General features: G+C 37.7%; 1 protein-coding gene and 1 long non-coding RNA gene across 2 annotated transcripts in view; both read right to left on the bottom strand.

Annotated features, from left to right (window-relative positions):
* Window positions 1-94, bottom strand: part of LOC146482825 (uncharacterized) — a 21,625-nt gene extending 21,531 nt beyond the window's left edge. The window contains exon 1 of the long non-coding RNA XR_014864031.1: window positions 1-94. This exon is cut by the window's left edge and continues 96 nt beyond it. This is a non-coding gene — a long non-coding RNA (uncharacterized LOC146482825).
* Window positions 1-21,307, bottom strand: part of LOC146482818 (uncharacterized) — a 410,856-nt gene that overhangs the window by 99,078 nt on the left and 290,471 nt on the right. The gene's annotated exons all lie outside the window — the stretch shown is intronic.

Raw genomic sequence — 21,307 nt, 5'->3', positions numbered from 1 at the left:
TGATTTAATCATCGATAAGAGCTAAGACTAAGTAGAAAGCTGAGATAATTTATTTAAAGTAATAGGCTGTTTAATTTAATTACAGAAGGGGACAGGGCTGAATGGAAGGTGGGCGGGGCTAATTTTGAAAGAAAAATGTTGACATTGGGTTTTCTGTCCTTAGCTTTCTTGTTTTCGTTTTGTTTACGCGGACAATAGCTGTCTTTTGCTTTTTTTAACGAGTGTTTGTTTGGAACAATGCACACTTTCAGGTATTAAAAAAAAAAAAAAAATCAAAACAGGCCATTTTCAAAAGCTTTTCCTTTAAGGCTGTCGAGAAGAAATTAATATGACGCCCTATTGTAAGTTACTACCAACGCATAATAAATCAGGTCTGAAAACAAATTTAAAATCGAGTAAAAGCATTACCAAATTCTAAGGTTTCGCCGTTTATGGTATTATGGATTATGAATGAAAAACGTATTTCGATCTGCACTGCTATAGCCCGGGTCGAAACCTTTTAATATTTATTGTTATACCGGTTTCATCCCCCCCCTCCCCCCCCCCCCCACAACCTGGATAAAAACCCCTCCGTTTATAAGCCCATCTAAAATCCCTTACGAAGTTGTGTAAGCTCAGGGTTCGATAAGCGTCAGTTAGAGCGCTAAAGGATCATTAATTAAGTCCCAACAGGTGCTTTGATATTTAGTGGTATTCCCTCATTACAAGGGGTATGTTATTGTAAAAGCTGTCGAATGTACCCATAACTTCTTCAATAGATGTTTCAACTTCGTAAGATTGTTTTTGCTTTTCTTGTAATTTAATTATATTCGAATTGCTTGAGCCCATCCAAAACGCGTTCTTTTGGTCTCACGAGGCGCAATTTTTTTTTTAGCAGATGGCGTTCATTCGAATGGTATAGGGCAATAAAATTGTATCGTAGTTTTTGAAATGCTTGCGTTTATTTGATAATATTAAGTTGCTTATTGTGAAAACTAGTCACCAGTTCCATTATTCATTTTCGTGGCTTTCGTTGCTGTGTTGCGTCGGCAGCTGTTTTTTTTTTGTTTGGTTGTTACGCATGCAGTATCTCGGCCATGATAGTAGGATGTTTTTATTTACGTGTACAACCCAGTACTGGTAGCGTGCCCAATTGCACTTGGCTATTGTCCTTGTTGTGTTTTGTGCTTTAATCCGGAATTTGGCTTTGACTTTTCAACAAAATCTTATTTTCTGCCTCTGGACCTCTGTGTCCTTAAATCATGTCCACGTTGGCATTTCAGTTCAATCCTCTCGTTTCCAGCACCTGGGACACCCATGAACTCTCTTTTGTTGATTTACGCATTCTTATTTAATTTTTTTAAACTTCATGACAAGCTTTGTCCTCTCGCAGAGCGCGCATCCGAGAGCGCCTCACGGTCGATCAAAGAAGCATGCTGGATCGATACCATCGACCTCGGCTGTAACTGCTGTCCATCCTGAGACTGCCACACAGACTAGTGCAAACATCGATGTGGAGGCTATCACAACCGACGTCGCCAGCGCGGTGCAGGCCACTTCGACACATCAACTCTGCATATAGGCAAGCCAACAGCCAGTAAGAGTGCAAGTACCACAATGGTTACCGTGTCTGTGTAAGAGGAGATGTCCGTGGAGTACATGGGTTTCGGCCTCCTAGTTTCAGTAACCCCAAGTCCTGACCGCTACTCCATATCAATCAATACTTCTACTCCCATTTCGGGCGCAGAGCTTACTCTCGAGCCTTGTAAGCCTCCGAAAAAGATGACTAATATTAACCCAACGGATGTCTGCATTTAATACCTTCGTTGCAATTTACGTAGTTGTGTTTCCTAGCGAGGCACCTCAACTTATGATATCTTGGGAAATCGTTAGAGATATTGCTGCTAAATTCGGCGATTGGGTATTTTTGCGATGAGCAACTTCGCCTTCTACTGCAAACTGCTCCTAATAAGTATCCTTGTGATGAAGTTCATTGGGAACTGTGGCTAAAAGTGACATTTCGTGGCCAACCATCTCCCTCTACAGGTAACAAACCACAAGTAATCCTACATGTCGTCATTTCCGAAAGGAACATGTTGGACTTTTAACTAAGCGGACCAAACGGTCTCAGAGCATCCAGTGTGCTACATGTACTTTATGATTTTCAATTTACCGCTAACACCAAAGAGAAGTGTCTGTCAGATCTGACTAGCTTTTGAAGTATGTGTCAATTTCTTGACGTCCCCAGCATCGCCGAGGAAAAAAAACCGTTGGTCCCGATACCTCGCTACAGTTTGTAGGTATCATGCTTGACTCTGTTTTTCAAGGGGCTAGGCTCTCAGAAGATAACCTTCAAAAATGTTACACACTTTTAACTTCGTTTTACTGAAGTCAGAAGGTGTCTCTTAAGGACGGTGCCTACTATTGTTACTGCGCATACGTTCTGCGCATGGCGAGCTACTCGGGTTTCCTATGGGTGGTGCCTACTAACACAGGAATATTTTTGCGCGGTTTAAATCTATACGGAGAAAGCAGAACTTACCAAATGCTTTCGGTATCTTAAAAGAAAATTGGGGGTAACCATGCATTTTTCAGAGATAATTAAGCTTCAATTTAGGAAAAAATCCCATACATTGCTTTATATTTTGGCGTTTTTTAGAGATATTATTGCTTAATTATCTCTGAAAAATGCGTGGTTACCCCCAATTTTCGTTTTGGATTCCATTAGGCCTTGCTGAGATCTGCTTTTCCCGCATAGTCATAAACCGCACAAAAATACTTCGGTATTAGTAGGCACCGTCCTTAAGGAGCTCCATTATCACTAATTGGAGTTCTAAATTTTTCTTGCTCAGTCCGCCTACCAGGCCTAGGTTTCTTCGTCGTCTTATTGATCTTACGATAGGTCTGACAGCGCCCACATCACCGCATACGTTTAAGCAAAGACGATAAAGCCGATTTGCAGGTTTGGGTGCGATTTCTGGTGGGTTTCAATGACCGAGTTTTCTTTTTAAACGATCTGTGGTTAACGTCACTGACGCTTAAGGTTACTTCCATGTTTCGCGAGTGCCTTCAAGAAAATCTAGCGTACGCGCGCTGCTTTCGATAAAACCACGGAAAACTATATATCACTGTAAAGCTGATAAATTGAAGTTTGCAAAAATATCAATGTTTTTCTTTTTATTTTGTTGGATACATAAGCGCTCAGAGGCCTGCAAACTCAATACTAGCGACTTAACTGAATTACCCACTCTCACGTAAAGGCGCACAACCAAACAGACTGCACAATATCAATTAGTAGATAATAGGCTAACAAAGTGTGTCAGGCTTTTTCTTCATTCCTATTGTTTTGTGAGAAAACCCATCCTAAAGATGGACAATAGAAAATTTTTGTAGTCCTGTCAGATGGTAACACGTCACAGGAAAAATATTTTGAATTTCGTAAAAGCCTGACACACTTTTATGCATTAATATCTGATGACCATTTGGGCCAAATTTCGTTGAAATCTGGCAAATCTACATACCCTATTAATTCATTTGAAGATGGGGAATTCGCGCAAAAAGAAAAGCCGTGTTTTCGGCCTTGAATCATTTTCCGAGTTTTCGCACCTCATCAAAATACTTGTCAACGCGCTCACGCCGCCGGCCAATCAAACACAAAGAAGCCTTCCCTGGCGAGTTCTGTAAGCATTTATTTAGTGTTACTGTAATATTGTAAAGCGATTTCATAGGAAAAGTTAAGTCTGGCGCGAGAAAGCCACCGGCGAAACCAAAACAAAGAAGAAAACGGCAGATAGACGCAGCCGACATGAAACTGGCAGCCCCAGCGGAGTTGACACGAGGCACGCACTTCTCACCGCTTTCAGTACGCGAGGCTTCGCGCTGAGGTTCGCTGCTTCATTTCAGCCGGTCAACAACGGCGGAAGTGGCTGAATTGTTGCCGGCATCTTCGATTTTGGACTCCGAACTGATGTTCGACTCTCCACTATCCGATTTAACGTCCTCGAATTTCTCTGCTGCCGCGGCAATTAAAGAAAATCTGACTGGTTGTACCAAGAACCCTTGTTGCTCTCCGCCAGCTGAAGTTTTTTTAGCTTCGTCAAATGATTTTTCGACCTTCTTTGGGCCCTGCTATTTCTTAACTGTCACCCAAGGCGACTTTTCTAGTTTCGTTTTCTTCATAACAACCTTTTACGCAATGCTTGAATCCAAAATGCAACGCTGTTTCACAGTAAAATTTTACATACAACGCCGTGACATGCGATGAACACGATGTAGACAAAAATATGCAAATTTGCCGGTAATTCGAGATCGCGGGCAAATTTTGCCGCGTAATATCTCAACACTGTCCCGCATAAATTGGATTATGACACCTTCACTCGCTCACCGCTTTTCTTACAAAACTTTGTTTTTCAGATAGCTCGCGTTCTTTTTAAGATTTCTAACGACTGTTTTCAGGAAACTTTGCATCCCTTTCTTGTTTCAACAATTATCTAAAAAAATTTATTTGAGAAAAATTCGACCTTCCTTCCCTATAAGTAACCTTAAGCTGTTTACTGATGCAGCGGGTAAGAAAGGCTATTGTTCAGTTTTTGGCAGAACATGTTTTATGGTTCATAGCCTGAGTCATGCAGCTGAATTTTTTCTTATCGTGGCGGGCATTACATTGCGTATTGGGGGGCCGACAATATCCAATAATTGCATATGTTTTGTGACAGACAATGCAGCTCAAGTTGAACCGGCAAACTTCAAGACATAAACACATTATTCTACTGGTCAGGGATTTCTCTCAAGTAAAACATTCTCTTTCAGCACGGGATTAAAAGCGCTGAATTGTTACACGAGCATTGAAAATCGCAGTCCAATAGACTTATTCTATAGATAATTCATTTGCGCCGAAAACTAGAATTGTACCATAAGTCTTGCTCAAGGTATGAACCATCAACTCGTAAGTGACACCAATGCTGAGGTGATGCGATAACAAAAGCAGTCGTGAAAGACTTTAGTCATGATGGGGTAAAATAAAAGCTCAAATTTAGTCGCTTCCCTACGTGTTTCCCTCACGATGTTGTTCCCTCATGTGTTGATCCCCTGCCTTTCGGGTGCCATACTGCTGGTCTTGATTAGGCGCCTGATGAATAGTAGCAGCATAGTGGTAGAAATGTCTCGTTCCACAACCCGTATGTGACACAAATCAACACTGGTCATATGTGACACAAAAACTATTTGTCCAACAAGGGATTAATTTGTGCACAACATCAGTTGTTTATTAGAAAATACCAGTAGTTTGGGAAACTCGACTTCATGCTAATTATTTTCCGTTGACGCCTTGAAGGAGTCGTTAGGATAAAGAAAATGAAAAAAAAAATATGAACTCAACACTTTCAACTTTGCTGATTGTGTAGAAAAAGTAAGCGGACTGATGTCTACATTAGAGCGAGGCATACTGGAAGCTACTGCTCAAAAATGGATTGATCCAATTAGAGAACGGTTACACGAATGACATGTCGTGGTTGTATAGTGTTTCTTTAAAACAGTGAACTGAACTTTCGTGTAGTTTCATTTTAGTATCATTCTCAGTATGTACAGTCAAAAGACATCAACAAGTAATGTTTTTTTTTTTAACTCTTTTGCTTGTAGACTACTACAAAACATAAACTGCAATGTTTAGGAGGACAATCGAACGACGGCTCTTGGAAATTTCGTTTCCTTGTTAAAAGATTTAAAGATAGGAGTAGAATACTTGAAAGCTTTGTACTAACGGTGGTTTTAGATTTGCAAGCATGTTTCGGTATATCCATGTCACTTTCCGTTGGATACATCTTATTTCAAAATATATACAAGAACTAAAATAAGAATTTCAGATCACATCGATTAGCCATGAAGCAAACCGTCTACAATGAAATAAAGACAATACTGATAACAAAAAGAGACCTTAAAAATCATGGAATGCATTTTTTTTTGTTGAAATGTTCTTTTTTCAGGACTTCAGCAAACTTACTACTGACTACCATGTGGTGGAGAGAAATGTACGTTTATTAAAAGCTTCTTTTCGTAACTCATCCAATTAAAAACAAGCAGTGAAAGTGACGGTTACAGACCAGCGCAGGAAACTTTAGCCGCCGATGGTCGGAGCTTCGATTGTTAGATTTGTGTAGACAAGATCATCGAAATCTACGGTATTGACCATTATTCAATTAAACTATTAAAAAAAAAACAAATTTTATCGTAAACATTTTTTTTTCTGAAACTTTAAAATTGCTAACTATTCAGAGCATTTCGTTGCCTTTCAAATATCATTAATACTTGTGGACAACATATAAGTTACAGTTTACGAGAGGAGTCGACAAGGCGAATATTAACATGGTAAAAGTGGCGGGATTTCTAAGTCCAATTTGCTTTTCTAGGACTAATAAAACCTTTGAGTATGATTTGAATTGAAGTTATTTTAACAGTTTGGCGGTTCTTTGTTCTCGCACCTTGTTTTGAACGTTTGAACCTTTAAAACCACACTTTGACGGCATTTTGAAATTTTTGAGAATCTCTCAAAATTAAAAATTCGCTAGAACTTTAAAATATGATTTTAAAAAGAGTTCACCAAAGGATATTTTCGGACAGAATATGACCAATTCGCCAAATGTACTCGTTGACGGAGGATTCTTGATCCTTACAGGCAGCCTCTCTTAATATATTAACGTAACTGATTGAAACGCAAAGAATATTTTAAGTCAAGAGAAAAGGGGGACAGAGAGGGAGACCCCTGTATAGCCCCCAAAATGTAAGCAAATTGGCATTTTGCGTCCTCGACTGCGGAAGAAATATTCCGCCCGTTGTCAAGTTGCTCGTGTACTCGTACCATTCTTTGTATTAATATTCCTTCTTCTTATTTTCCTTTAGAAGTTGGCAAGTTTGTATGAGATTATTTAATTCCAAAAAACTGTTAAGTGTTGGTGTTATTTATCCTACACCACTCATCACACTACATGAAGCCATCAACGAGTAATAAGTATTGGGTTTTGGAACGCTTAAATTGCTAACGAAATAATCCAAACATAAACTGCGATGTGTTTGAGAATTGAAAGAGGGCTATTACAAATTTAGGTTTTAGGTAAAAGAAAAAGATGGAAAAAGATACGTAGCAATAGAAAATTTGTAATAATATAGAAACGAAATTTTAGGTAAATATATTTAAATTGTTAAACGTTTCGTAGTTGTGGGATTATTTGCTCCGCAATTTTCTTCTAGTCTTCGCCCGCTTGTACGGGCGCAGCGTGATTAAAATAGAATCTTAGCTTCTGAAATAAAAAAAAATTGCGTTCATCCTTCCTAAGTTGTCCAGAATTTATAATAAAGTAGGCCAGGTGTTCGTGTTTGTTTTTATATCCTGTTTTCAGTTTCTCGGAGCTTCAATTCAGGAAATATCTCCGCACCTTGTTTAAAACTTCGTCATCTTTAAGGTTGAAATTACAACGCAGAAATGTTTTAGCCTGTCGTCTTAACTATATTTCAATTCGTACGGTGTGCATCTTTGGGAGGTTGTAAAACGGGCATGGTTTGAAGTTGTACTGCGATTCCCATCTACAGGGTGTTTCAAAAGTTCGTGGACACTTTTTTTAATACAAATAAATGATAGTTTTAGGAATCCGATATTAATGAAGGTCTTCCAGTTTTATGTACATTGTTTCCTTTGACCACTGTTGAAACATCAATATCCAAAGTGCCTCCCCCCCCCCCCCCCCCCCCATTGTTCTGTATAACGTTTTTAAGCCGTTGCGGCATGGAACGAGCTAGCTCCCTTAGGCATGTTCGGCCAGGCTTGCCATAACCTTGATTTTAGTCCTCCCATCGTCTTAGGGATCGGATCTCTGTATGCAGCTTCGTCGATGATGCTCCATAGGTTTTCAATGGGGTTAAGGTCAGGTGAATTTGCTGGCCACTCATCTTTTGCGATAAAATTCGGGAGGTTTCTCTTGCACCACTGCTGTGTTGCTTTCGCCGTATGAGCTGGTGCGCCATCTTGAACTAAGGTCTCACCTGTATTGTTCGTGAAAAGCTTTCGTTTTACAGGCTCTTCTGTTGTAGATCTTCGGCTGAAAAGAGGCTTCACTTCTTTCTCAAGGATTTTTGTGATATAATACTCTGCCGTTACAGTTTGTCCTTGCGGGATGAAATGTAGGCCGCGGCCTGTCATGCCACCCCAAACCATCCATTTGGCGCTTCCTTTAACTTGGTACGATGGCGGAACTTGACTCTCCTGTGAGCCCCATACGATATCGCTTTTAGGGTTCGCAAGATGAAAAAAATTTTTTAGGGCACTCATCGCTAAAGAGAAAATTTTCCCATCATTTGCTGTAAATTTACGATATTTACAAGCGAATACTAAGCGAGCTTTCCTCTGGTTGTTGCTCAGAAGTGGAAGCTTTATTCGTCTCAAAGGTTTCCATCCTTTTCTTGACATATACTTCTACACTGTTGGTGCAGATCCAGGCAGACCTTTGTTCTGCAGTTGTTTGCTGATTTTTCTTGTAGAATTTCCTCTTTTATACTTTGCTTTTTCTATACCTTTCTTTGCGGTTCTGTCAAGGACTGATGGTCGACCACTTCTTGGCTTGTCGTATAACTCTTGTGAACTTGACCACTTCGCTACCCAGCTCTTGCTTTTTTGCAGTATTTTAGCCGTTTCTCGAACAGATACTCCAGAAGATCGTAGAATAGCTGCCTGTGCTCTTAAATAGACTGCTCTTTTAGGGTTCATAATTAGAAATTATATCAAGAGGTTGAAAATCTACAGTATGTAGTTGCTACTGAAAACAGACAAAAATGGCGGGAAAGTACCGAAACACACACGACACAGATTTGCACCTTTTGGCGGGAAAATATTTATTTCAACGAGACTTTTTATCTGACTCATACAAAAGTTCTGAAAATCGATAAACAATAAGATTTGTTAATATCTGCAAGAAAATAGAGTGAAATATAAGAAATCTGGATGAAGTATAGACTTTTTAAAATGTCCACGAACTTTAGAAACACCCTATAGGTGGACTAAGCAGTTAATGGGTTGACTGGAATATCGTGCTAAACAAGTTTAGGCATAGTTCGTAGCGCTGGCACATAATGATGACAAATAAAAACGTTCTAGTTTCGTCTCGTACGATAGATCTAGGGAAAGTTAAGCTTTCTTGGATGCTCTTCCAGTATCGTTAGAAAAATATAGTGGCAAAGCATGATGGAAAACACGCGCTCCCTATTCGCGTACAGCCGTTTGTTAGCCTTTTTGATTGATTAAGTGATGTGGTCGTTGGAACGCAAGTTACTACTGAGATTTTATTAGCGTAAGGATTTTTGCGCCATATATTCGCCTACTAGATCTTTCCCGCTGAAATTACTAGGAACGGGTGACGTGTTTGCTCGTGATTAATAATTATTTACATTTGTCTTCTTTGAGTTTTTGACCGTATTCTTATTTCGGTTACAAGTCTATAGCGCAACAAATGGCAAAAAAAAAAAAGCGTAGAAAATACGATTGAGTAAGGTAGTAAACTTTTGAGTGAACATTTCTGTTAAAAAAAAAATTAAATTTTATTAAATTTGTATTGTTAGCGTTATGTGCTTTGGACGCCTTTGTTTCAGAATACACTTATTCATTATACTGCAAATAACACCTACGAACAAAAAATAATGATTGCAGCAAAAGCGACATAAAAATACCATTAAAATATTAAAGCATAATTTAATTTTGTATATCAGTAGACTGCAATCTATTAAATGGAACCTCCACTCTAACAAATAATTCACGTTAAATAGTTGAAAGCGGACTGTCTTAATTCTGAGCTTAAAAGGTAGAAATAACATTCAATACATTAGATATGATTTTCGCTTACTGACTTTCTTAAATTTCCCATGCACCGCCATTCTGGATTACTGACTTCCACGGTTGTGAAACAATACATAGGGCAACCGTGCGACTGCATGAAATCCAAAATGTTGACGCTTAGGACATTAAAAAGGGAAAATAGGCAATAATCTAACCCTCTATTGTCTGGCGGAGAAATATTATTTCTAACTAAACTTTAAATTAGACTGTATTTTCACAAATTTAACGTTAACATACTGCAAGAGTGGAGGTTTCTCTTTACGTTTCTATTTGTTTTTTTGTTTACATTTGGCAACTGAGGGAAACCCTTTCTGTGCGAGAAGCAAGCGTGTTTCTGTTCACTAACATACATGACTATAAAATATAAAGAATAAATAAATATAGTAAATAAAGTAAAATAAATAACGTTAAGATGACAGAAAAAATTACAGCTTACAAATATGCCAACGACGTCAGATTTGCAAATATCCCCTCAGGCAGTTTTTGGATTTTATTCGATGAAAAAATCCTATAAAATAAAAATAGATAAATAGAATTACGCCGATTTAAATCTAGCGCCTCAAACATAAAATTACAAGCAATGATCCATAAGCATATTTAAGTCAATCTCAAAGTATAATATACATTCATTCGCTGAGGCTTGTTGTGTGAATAAGAATATGCAACATCAAAGTTTTTACATTTTCTTTTTTTATTTGTCCAGATATCTGTCTCAAGCTCAAGATTGAGCCAGATGCCTTGGCGGGCAAACTCCAACCTTACAAAGCAGTTGTAAGGCTATGCGCGTAAATAGGTACGTCACTAATTTCGCCTCCAATTCCTTGCCTCTTCACCCGACATGGTTTTCTTTTGAGTGATATCTTTTGTTGCCATGGGAATGTGCGCAAAACCTGTGTGTGTGTGTGTTTGTGTTTCGGGGAGAATGGCTGTTGGAACTACAATAGCTGAGTGGCCAGAACTTATGGGCTTCTTTCCTAGCCTTTTCTTGCAGATTGATATAGTTATGCCTAGTTTTGTTTCCTACGAGTGCATAAGCAAATAACTTCCCCGAATTTCGTGGACGAGCTAGCGAAATAAGTAGGATTTATATGAAAAAGTTGTAGTCTTCTAAAGGAATAATAAAAAAAAAAAGTCAGACGAAATGTCAAAACGTTTATCTGTCAAAATGTACCATCATCATTACGAATTCATTTGTATGTAAAGAATTGCATTCGCTTCATTGACAAGAAAATTATTGATACCTACGGCGAAACACAGGCATCTGTAAAAGGAGGAACGGATGGGTGCAGATGGCATTACAGAATGGGGATGGAAAATGAGGATGGAAACGAATAGTGACAAACTAACTTCCTTCCAAGTTTGGAATAAATACCATCGTTTAAAATAAGTTTACTTCAGCTCAGCGCATAAAAACTGTTTTTAGTGTTCGATTTGTTTCTTTTGAGGAGCGATCGTTGCAATATAAATATCTATAAAAAGACAACATTACTTCACCGTGAGTTTAATTTGACTTTATTTGGAAGAAACTAAACTTGTTTTAATCAAACTGCATTTCTCCTAGAGCCCATGGGCTGGTCCTGGAAATGAAATTTTCCCCCCAAAAATGGGAGATTAGACTGTATTTTCAACAATTTAACGTTAACATACTTTAAAAGTGGAGGTTTCCCTTCACGTTTCTATTTGTTTTTTTTTTTTTTTTTTTTTTTTGTTTATAGCTGGAAAGCTGTGCCAGAAGCAACGCTGTTTCTTTTCACTAACATACATGACTATAAAATATAAAGAATAAATAAATATAGTAAATAAAGTAAAATAAATAACGTTAAGATGACAGACAAAATTACAGCTTACAAATTTGCCAACGACGTCAGATTTGCAAATATTCTCTCAGGCAGTTTTTGGATTTTATTCGATGAAAAAATCCTATAAAATAAAAATAGATAAATAGAATTACGCCGATTTAAATCTAGCGCCTCAAACATAAAATTACAAGCAATGATCTATAAGCATATTTAAGTCAATCTCAAAGTACAATATACAATCATTCGCTGAGGCTTATGTTGTGTGAGTAAGAATATTCAACATCAAAGTTTTTACATTTTCTTTTCATTTGTCGAGATATCTTTCTCAAGCTCAAGATTGAGCCAGATGCCTTGGCGGGCAAACTCCAACCTTACGAAGCAGTTGTAAGGCTATGCACGTAAATAGGTACGTCACTAATTTCGCCTCCAATTCCTTGCCTCTTCACCCGACATGGTTTTCTTTTGAGTGATATCTTTTGTTGCCATGGGAATGTGCGCAAAACCTGTGTGCGTGTGTTTGTGTTTCGGGGAGAATGGCTGTTGGAACTACAATAGCTGAGTGGCCAGAACTTATGGGCTTCTTTCCTAGCCTTTTCTTGCAGATTGATATAGTTATGCCTAGTTTTGTTTTCTACGAGTGCATAAGCAAATCACTTCCCCGAATTTCGTGGACGAGCTAACGAAATAAGTAGGATTTATATGAAAAAGTTGTAGTCTTCTAAAGGAATAATAATAAAAAAAAAAAAGTCAGACGAAAAGTCAAAACGTTTATCTGTCAAAATGTACCATCATCATTACGAATTCATTTGTATGTAAAGAATTGCATTCGCTTCATTGACAAGAAAATTATTGATACCTACGGCGAAACACAGGCATCTGTAAAAGGAGGACCGGATGGGTGCAGATGGCATTACAGAATGGGATGAAAAATGAGAATGGAAACGAATAGTGACAAACTAACTTCCTTCCAAGTTTGGAATAAATACCATCGTTTAAAATAAGTTTACTTCAGCTTAGCGCATAAAAACTGTTCTTAGTGTTCGATTTGTTTCTTTTGAGGGGCGATCGTTGCAATATAAATATCTCTAAAAAGACAACATTACTTCACCGTGAGTTTAATTTGACTTTATTTGGAAGAAACTAAACTTGTTTTAATCAAACTGCATTTCTCATAGAGCCCATGGGCTGGTCCTAGAAAAGAAATTCCCCCCCCCCAAAAATGGAAAATTAGACTGTATTTTCAACAATTTAACGTTAACATACTGTAAAAGTGGAGGTTTCCCTTCACGTTTCTATTTGTTTTTTTTTTTTTTGTTTATAGTTGGAAAGCTGTGCCAGAAGCAAGGCTGTTTCTGTTAACTAACATACATGACTGTAAAATATAAAGAATAAATAAATATAGTAAATAAAGTAAAATAAATAACGTTAAGATGACAGACAAAATTACAGCTTACAAATATGCCAACGACGTCAGATTTGCAAATATCCCCTCGGGAAGTTTTTTAATTTTATTCGATGACAAACGCCTATAAAATAAAAATAAATAAATAGAATTACGCCAATTTCAATCTAGCGCCTCAAACATAAAATTACAAGCAATAATCCATAAGCATAGTCAAGTCAATTTAAAAGTGCAATAAACAATTATTCATTGAGGCTTATGTTGTGTGAGTAATAATCTTCAAGATCAAAGTTTTTACTTTTTCTTTTATCGAGATATCTGTCTCAAGCTCAAGATTGAGCCATGTACGTTGACGGCCAAACTCCAACCTTACAAAGCAACTGTAAGGCTATGTACGTAAATAGGTACGTCACTTCCCATCAAATTCCTTGCCTCTTCGTCCAACATGATTTTCTTTTTAACAAATAGATTTAATTTTGCCGCGCGTCTGTACTCTGATAAAGCAAAGATGACGTTAAAACGTGGTGAGAACAAAGAAAACGCTACGACCCACAGGCGAATAGCGTGACTGATGTTCTTACCACCTTTTGACGTTCTTTGTGCGTTATAAGAGTACAGACCCACGGCAAAATGGAATCCATTTGTTTTATACAACAACCAAGACTTTTGACCACATTTAGTGAGGGAGCATCACTTTGACTGAGTCGATTCAAAAACTTTCAAGCAAACTTTAAGACCATTTTATATACACACACGCGGTTGTGATCCTATAAATAAGAGTATAATCCAAAACAGTTTCACTAACAATATTTTCAAAGGTAACCTTCTTGGCCTAAAAATATTAAAGCATGTCAGTCGCTTCACGGTGATTTGTGATCGAGTTATACTCGCCATTACCGTATTTCTATCGGCGACAAATTTGGGCAAATATTTCCTTCCTTTTCACGTCACAACAAAATCGTATTTTTTAAAACCTGGTTGAAGTCACTCTCAATGGTAATCGGATAGTTTTTCTTTCTTGCAAAAATTTGCTTATATTTCCCTATGTTTGCAAAACTAGTTTGCAAATCTTTGTTGACCAGTCACTCTTTCTGGACCCTTAGACTCTGATTACGTGCGCCTGTCAAACCACTCGATGACGTCAATCGTGCGTCTATACTCTAATCACAAACTCCGCTACACACATCATAACGCGAGTTTTACACTGTTCATTGTATAATGAGTGAAAGCTTTTGTTGCCAATGGAAGGTGCGCCGAAGCTGTGTGCGTGAGTTTGTATTTCGGGGAGAAGGGCTGTTGAACTACAATAGCCGAGTGGCCAGAACTTATAAGCCTTCTTGCAGATGGATAAAGTTATGCCAAGTTCGTTTCCTACGAGTGCATAAGCAAATAAATCCCCCATATTTCGTTGACGAGTACGCGTACCAGGTGGGATTTATGTGAAAAAAAATTGTGGTGTTTTAAAGAAATAAAAAAAAAGTCATACCAAATGTCAAAACGTTTATCGGACAAAATGTACCATCATCGTCACAAATTCATTTGTACGTAGAGAAATGAATTCGCTTCATTAACAGGAATATAAAGTATACCAACGGTGAAACACGGGCATCTGTAAAAGGAGGATCGGGTGGGTGCGGATGGCGTATTACATAACGGGGATGGAAAATGAGCATGAAAACGAATAGTGACAAACTAAGTTCTCTCTAGGTTTGAAAAATATCGTGGTTTAAGATACGTTCACTCAAGTACAGTGCTTGAAAACTGTTTTAAGTGTCCGAATTGTTTTCTTTTGAAGAGCGATTGTTGCCATATAAATATCTATATCTCTTAAACTTATTAGAAGTGCCCTTGATCGAGCTGAAAAGAGACTGAAACACATTAAGTAATGTTTGGAAAAGTCCTGATCAAAAAGTTATGAGTACAACCTTTTGCTTCGTTTGTCTCCTTCTTCCGTTTCATCTGACATAGAACATTTGTCATCGATTTCAATACGCAGTTAGGCCTATAGCAATGCAATAAAATAAGCATATCTCTGAGCCCCAAAATAGTATTCGAGTCACAGATATGCTATTTCAAAATTGTTTTCGATTCCTTTCCGGAAGGGAGAGTCAGCTTTCTGCACATTTTTGCGACTAGCAAATGGCGGACGGAGTAGCAGTGCTCTTACCAGCAGCAGAAAAAGTTTGGAAATTTTTTTTTTATTTTCAGCACAGTAATTGGCAAGTAGCACAAGTATCCTAGGAACGGTTAAATCGTTTCCCACCCAGTAGCTTTTTTGGGGAATACAATCAAGTGCTTAGCCGCCGCGCCTTTGCTTCGAAGAAAACGTTCTGTTACCAACACAATGGAAATCCTTTTGTGAAAGACTGAAGGGACTGTTTGTTCAATTTACGAAATAAATGATTGGAACGGAACGAAAAAGACGACGTTCGTTTACTGTGAGTTTAACTTGTCGTAATGACTATATTTAGGAGAAACTAAACGTGATTTAATCGAACTGCATTCTTTTTCTATAGCCTATAGGCTAGTCTTCAAAATAGCTTTGAAAACTTTTGCTTAACTTTTTAAAAAATATTAAGCGCCGCCGCAGGGACGGCTATTCCCCAAGAAATAAATCCTCAAAAAGCTCTAAATAGCCGTGAAGCTTAATAATTGAATAAACTGAATTGAAACTTTTTTTGCATAACATTTTGTTTATGTAGGAGCGCGGAAAACTTTTGAAAAACGCAAATTTAGCAGTGTTTCTCAAAGTGAATTACGAGCCGCTTTGCATTATCAAGGGCATCCAAACATACTGCAATTTATCAATGAGTTAAAATAAAATAAGAAAACAAAGTGTGAGGATATTGATTCCTGAAAAACTCGATCGCAAAGTCAGTGGGCAATTGAATTTTTTTACGATGACTGTCACCCGTTTGGACGCCACAAGAAAAATCTTAAAAATTTCGCAACATCCTCACAAACTTTAGTGCAATCATTTTCTGAGGAACATTAGCATTAAGGGCAACAAATCCCATCAATCTGGTACCCTTTTAACTTAATTGAACCGTGCAAATATACTAAAAACTCGAGTTCTGGACACCAAGAGAGTTCTACAGTTTTCGCACAAAGTTTTGACTGGCTATGCCACACAACTTAGGTTGTTTAAGTTCTTATTCTTTCTTGTTATTTATAGTTCAATTTGATACTTTACAGTTAATAAGACAATAAACGAGTAATTAGTAGATTGCGACACAACGCACGCAGGCAGATTCTCGTGACAAAACACTAGTAATTCTAAAGTGCCATGAAAATACTTATGTACTTTGGAAACAAAGTTTCGCAATGATCATATTATTTTCTTCAAAAGCCAATCAGCGCAAATGTAAACGGCATTGGAACGCAACTAAACAATCTTAGTCAAATTTGTGTGTTGGGAATGAATTGGTATGGAAAACGATTAAAATGTGGTACAAAAATAGGATTAGTGTGAGATGCAAGTTTTACGCAGGTCACGATGTCAATTCATTGTTAAAAGAATAACCAAAAACAAAAACCAGAAAAAAAGTTAATCACACTTACAAACTCAACAACTTTGATTGCTGAGAAAATATATCTCCTGGTAGCTGCTGGATATTGTTGCTGCCGACGTACCTACAGATAAAACCACAATCGTTTTGATTTAATCATCGATAAGAGCTAAGACTAAGTAGAAAGCTGAGATAATTTATTTAAAGTAATAGGCTGTTTAATTTAATTACAGAAGGGGACAGGGCTGAATGGAAGGTGGGCGGGGCTAATTTTGAAAGAAAAATGTTGACATTGGGTTTTCTGTCCATAGGTTTCCTGTTTTCGTTTTGTTTACGCGGACAATAGCTGTCCTTTGCTTTTTTTTAACGAGTGTTTGCTTGTATTAATGGACACTTTCAGGTATTTTAAAAAAAAATCAAAACAGGCCATTTTCAAAAGCTTTTCCTTTAAGGCTGTCGAGAAGAAAATAAAATGACGCCCTATTGCAAGTTACTACAAACGCATAATAAATCAGGTCTGAAAACAAATTTAAAATCGAGTAAAAGCATTACCAAATTTCTAAGGTTTCGCCGTTTATGGTATTATGGATTATGAATGAAAAACGTATTTCGATCTGCACTGCTATAGCCCGGGTCGAAACCTTTTAATTTTTATTGTTATTCCGGTTTCATTCCCCCCCCCCCCCCCCCTCACAACCTGGATAAAAAAACCCTCCGTTTATAAGCCCATCTAAAATCCCTCACGAAGTTGTGTAAGGGACGGACCATTAGAAAAGTGATGGGGGGGGGGGGGGGGTGGGGGATTTTCAGTTTGCAGGAATTTTTTTTTTCGCTCAGTGCTTGTGCAGGAATTTTTTTTTCGGTTTATACCCTCTGCACGAATTTTTTTTTTTTTTGTTGTTTTCCAGAAAAAAAAAACTTTAACTAAAGGATTTTTTAAAAAAGTTGTACTTTGTGGGCTTGGAATGATTACCTTTAACCCATAAGTGACATGGACAAATAAGTGTACTCTTAATTATACATAAGACATTTTCTTAATACGTATGTGTATGTGTTAGCCATTTCTATAAACTGAATAACAGTACCATCATGTAACGCCCCACCATTATAAAAATAAAATGTCAATAATCTATTTCAATAGCCCTTTTCACGGTTGAGTTTTTCATTTGCATTACAATGTTAATTATCCAACGTGGATGCGAGGCAATTTTGGGCTAAAACTACAAAATAGCCCGAAATTGCCTCACGTATATGTTAGATTTCATTGTAATACAAATGAGCCGTGAAAATACAAATAACCGTGAAAAGGCTATTCCAGGTTATCCAGATCTCTGTTTCTTCTTATACGTTTCAGTTATAGTCGCCCAACTATGTTCCCTAAATTAACTTTGAAGGACTGAATTTTATTAGAACATACTTTTGCCATTCTTTTTCGTTGTATCATATATAATTGTATAAAGCAATTCCAGAGTACCGATTGCCTTAGCTGCCATGGTCTATGAACTATTGTACATGCTCCACAAAAGTGGTCAACGTATGCCCCAGCAAGAAAAAAAGTGCGAGCCAGATTAAGCAACATTTCGTGTTTGCTTTTAATAAAACTATTATTATAGAGCACTTGTGCGGATGTTAGATATAATGAGATGATTGTGCACCTCAAAAACTATCTAACATCTCATCTCAAACCCACGCTCTAAGAAATTTTTATAATAATATGTTGCAATTTTATATTGTGCATGTGCATGTACATTTTAATTATCTTTATATTTTATTAAGCTTGTTAAAAAATGTGTGTTATATGATAATTGACATGATATGATTTGATATGTTATAAAATTAAGAGAATATTATAATTGTCTTCTTTAATTTAGTTAATCACTTATTATCACGTGCAGCTGCCTGAAAACTCGAAACGTACATGTGGCATGCATGGTCATGGTGAATAAAACCATCGGTTCGTTTCCTTCTTATAAGATTAAAGGTTCTTCGCAAAAGAACTGGTTATTCTTCTCAAAAGATTTCTGGTCATGACTATTCTTCCCAGAAGATTTGCATGTAATCTATTCTTGCTTGAAGAATTCATTCTCGTCGCAAGAATTCTCATTCTTTTAACAAGAATAGCATTTTACTCTATTCTTCTGATAAGAATTACGTTTCTTGAGCGAAGAACATTTGAAAAAGGCAAATTAAGAGTGTATGAGAATTCCCCCTCACGATCAAGATAAACACCATTAAGCAGAGCGGTAGCATCACGTTTTGATCAAAAGGGAAGAATCTCTTATACAAAAGGAAAATCGCTTAAAGACATGCTTGTAAAAGCAAAACTGAAAAGGCTTTTATCAAAACAACGGACACACAGTGGGAGACGCCAGACAGTTGGAGTCGGTCCCGACGATGTGCGTCTTTAATAGAAAAGGTTCACCGTACTATATTCAAAGCAAATTTGTCCTACATCCTGATTTTTGCAGTTAAAGCTTTAAACATAAATTATTTTAAAACTATGTCGATTATTGACCGCCTTAATCCTTCAGTAAACAGCAAGTCATTCACAAGATACAAGGTACTTTCGATCACCAGATCACAAAGCACTTTGTGCGGTTTTAATTTGCCTACAGGGCACTTTGTGGTATTGACAATGAGCCACAAAGCATTTTGTGGTGAATAAAGTGAACACTTGCCCTTCAATCTAGATGCTCCTACAAGCGTTTAACAGGACTTCTTGAAAATGACTCAGTTTTTTAAATTTTGTAACCATAAAGCACTCTGTGGCCCAACGAATAAAACTACAAAGCGCTTTATGGATAAGCAGATATGCTGGAAGCGTTTTACTGACAAAATCGTTTTTCTTCAAAACTAATTGACCTATTGCTCGTGATTATTGGGTTTACTACCAGTTACAAACACAAAACAAAATACTGAGTTGTAGTAAGGGTAAATTCCAGCCACGACACAAAATGTGGGGTTGGTTTGTTGTTCATACAAAACAAACTTCCACAAAAAAAATTAGATTTTCAAAACATTAAAAAGGCCATTTTGGGGCATTCTGGAAGAAATTTTCTGTCATTAAAACACTAAAAAAAGGTATTTTCTATAATAATTCCTTAATCTCCTTCTGCAAGAATTTTTTTTTCTTCCGTCTCGGCTTGCAAGAATTTTTTTTCGGGCATTTTGGCTTGCACGAATTTTTTTTTTGTATTTTCCCCACCCCCCCCATCACTTTTCTAATGGTCCGTCCCTAAGCTCAGGGTTCGATAAGCGTCAGTTAGAGCGCTAAAGGATCATTAATTGATTCCCAACAGGTGCTTTGATATTTAGTGGTATTCCCTCATTACAAGGAGTCTGTTATTGTGAAAGCTGTCGAATGTACCCATCAATTCTTCAATAGATGTTTCAACTTCGTAAGATTGTTTTTGCTCTTCTTGTAATTTAATTATATTCGAATTGCTTGAGCCCATCCAAAACGCATTCTTTTGGTCTCACGAGGCGCAATTTTTTTTAGCAGATGGCGTTCATTCGAATGGTATAGGGCAATAAAAATTGTATCGTAGTTTTTGAAATGCTTGCGTTTATTTGATAATATTTAGTTGCTTATTGTTAAAACTAGTCACCAGTTCCATTATTCATTTTCACGGCTTTCGTTGCTGTGTTGCGTCGGCAGCTGTTTTTTTGTTTGGTTGTTACGCATGCAGGATGTCGGCCATGATAGTAGGATGTTTCTATTTACGTGTACAACCCAGTACTGGTAGCGTGCCCAATTGCACTTGGCTATTGTCCTTGTTGTGTTTTGTGCTTTAATCCGGAATTTGGCTTTGACTTTTCAACAAAATCTTATTTTTTGCCTCTGGACCTCTGTGTCCTTAAATCATGTCCACATTGGCATTTCAGTTCAATTCTCTCGTTTCCAGCACCAGGGACACCCATGAACTCACTTTTGTTGATTTACGCATTCTTATTTAACTTTTTTAAACTTCATGACAAGCTTTGTCCTCTCGCAGAGCGCGCATTCGAGAGCGCCTCACGGTCGATCAAACAAGCATGCTGGATCGATACCATCGACCTCGGCTGTAACTGCTGTCCATCCTGAGACTGCCACACAGACTAGTGCAAACATCGATGTGGAGGCTATCACAACCGACGTCGCCAGCGCGGTGCAGGCCACCTCGACACATCAACTCTGCACATAGGTAACCCGACAGCCAGTAAGAGTGCAAGTACCACAGTGGTTCCCGTGTCCGTTTCAGAGGAGATGTCCGTGGAGTACATGGGTTTCGGCCTCCTAGTTTCAGTAACCCCAAGTCCTGACCGCTACTCCATATCAATCAATACTTCCGTTCTACTCCCATTTCAGGCGCAGAGCTTACTCTCGAGCCTTGTAAGCCTCCGAAAAAGATCACTAATATTAACCAACGGATGTCTGCATTTAATACCTTCGTTGCAATTTACGTAGTTGTGTTTCCTAGCGAGGCACCTCAACTTATGATGTCTTGGGAAATCGTTAGAGATATTGCTGCTAAATTCGGCGATTGGGTATTTTTGCGATTAGCAACTTCGCCTTCTACTGCAAACTGCTCCTAATAAGTATCCTTGTGATGAAGTTCATTGGGAACTGTGGCTAAAAGTGACATTTCGTGGCTAACCATCTCCCTCTACAGGTAATAAACCACAAGTAATTGACCCCGGTCCTACATGTCGTCATTTCCGAAAGGAACATGTTAGATTTTTAACTAAGCGGACCGCACGGTCT

Source organism: Pavona decussata, unplaced genomic scaffold (genome assembly GCF_977016875.1).
Source record: "Pavona decussata unplaced genomic scaffold, jaPavDecu1.1 SCAFFOLD_42, whole genome shotgun sequence".
Classification (NCBI taxonomy): Eukaryota; Metazoa; Cnidaria; class Anthozoa; order Scleractinia; family Agariciidae; genus Pavona; species Pavona decussata.
Note: the sequence above shows the minus strand (reverse complement) of the source record. Positions and strands in the feature narration are given on the sequence as shown.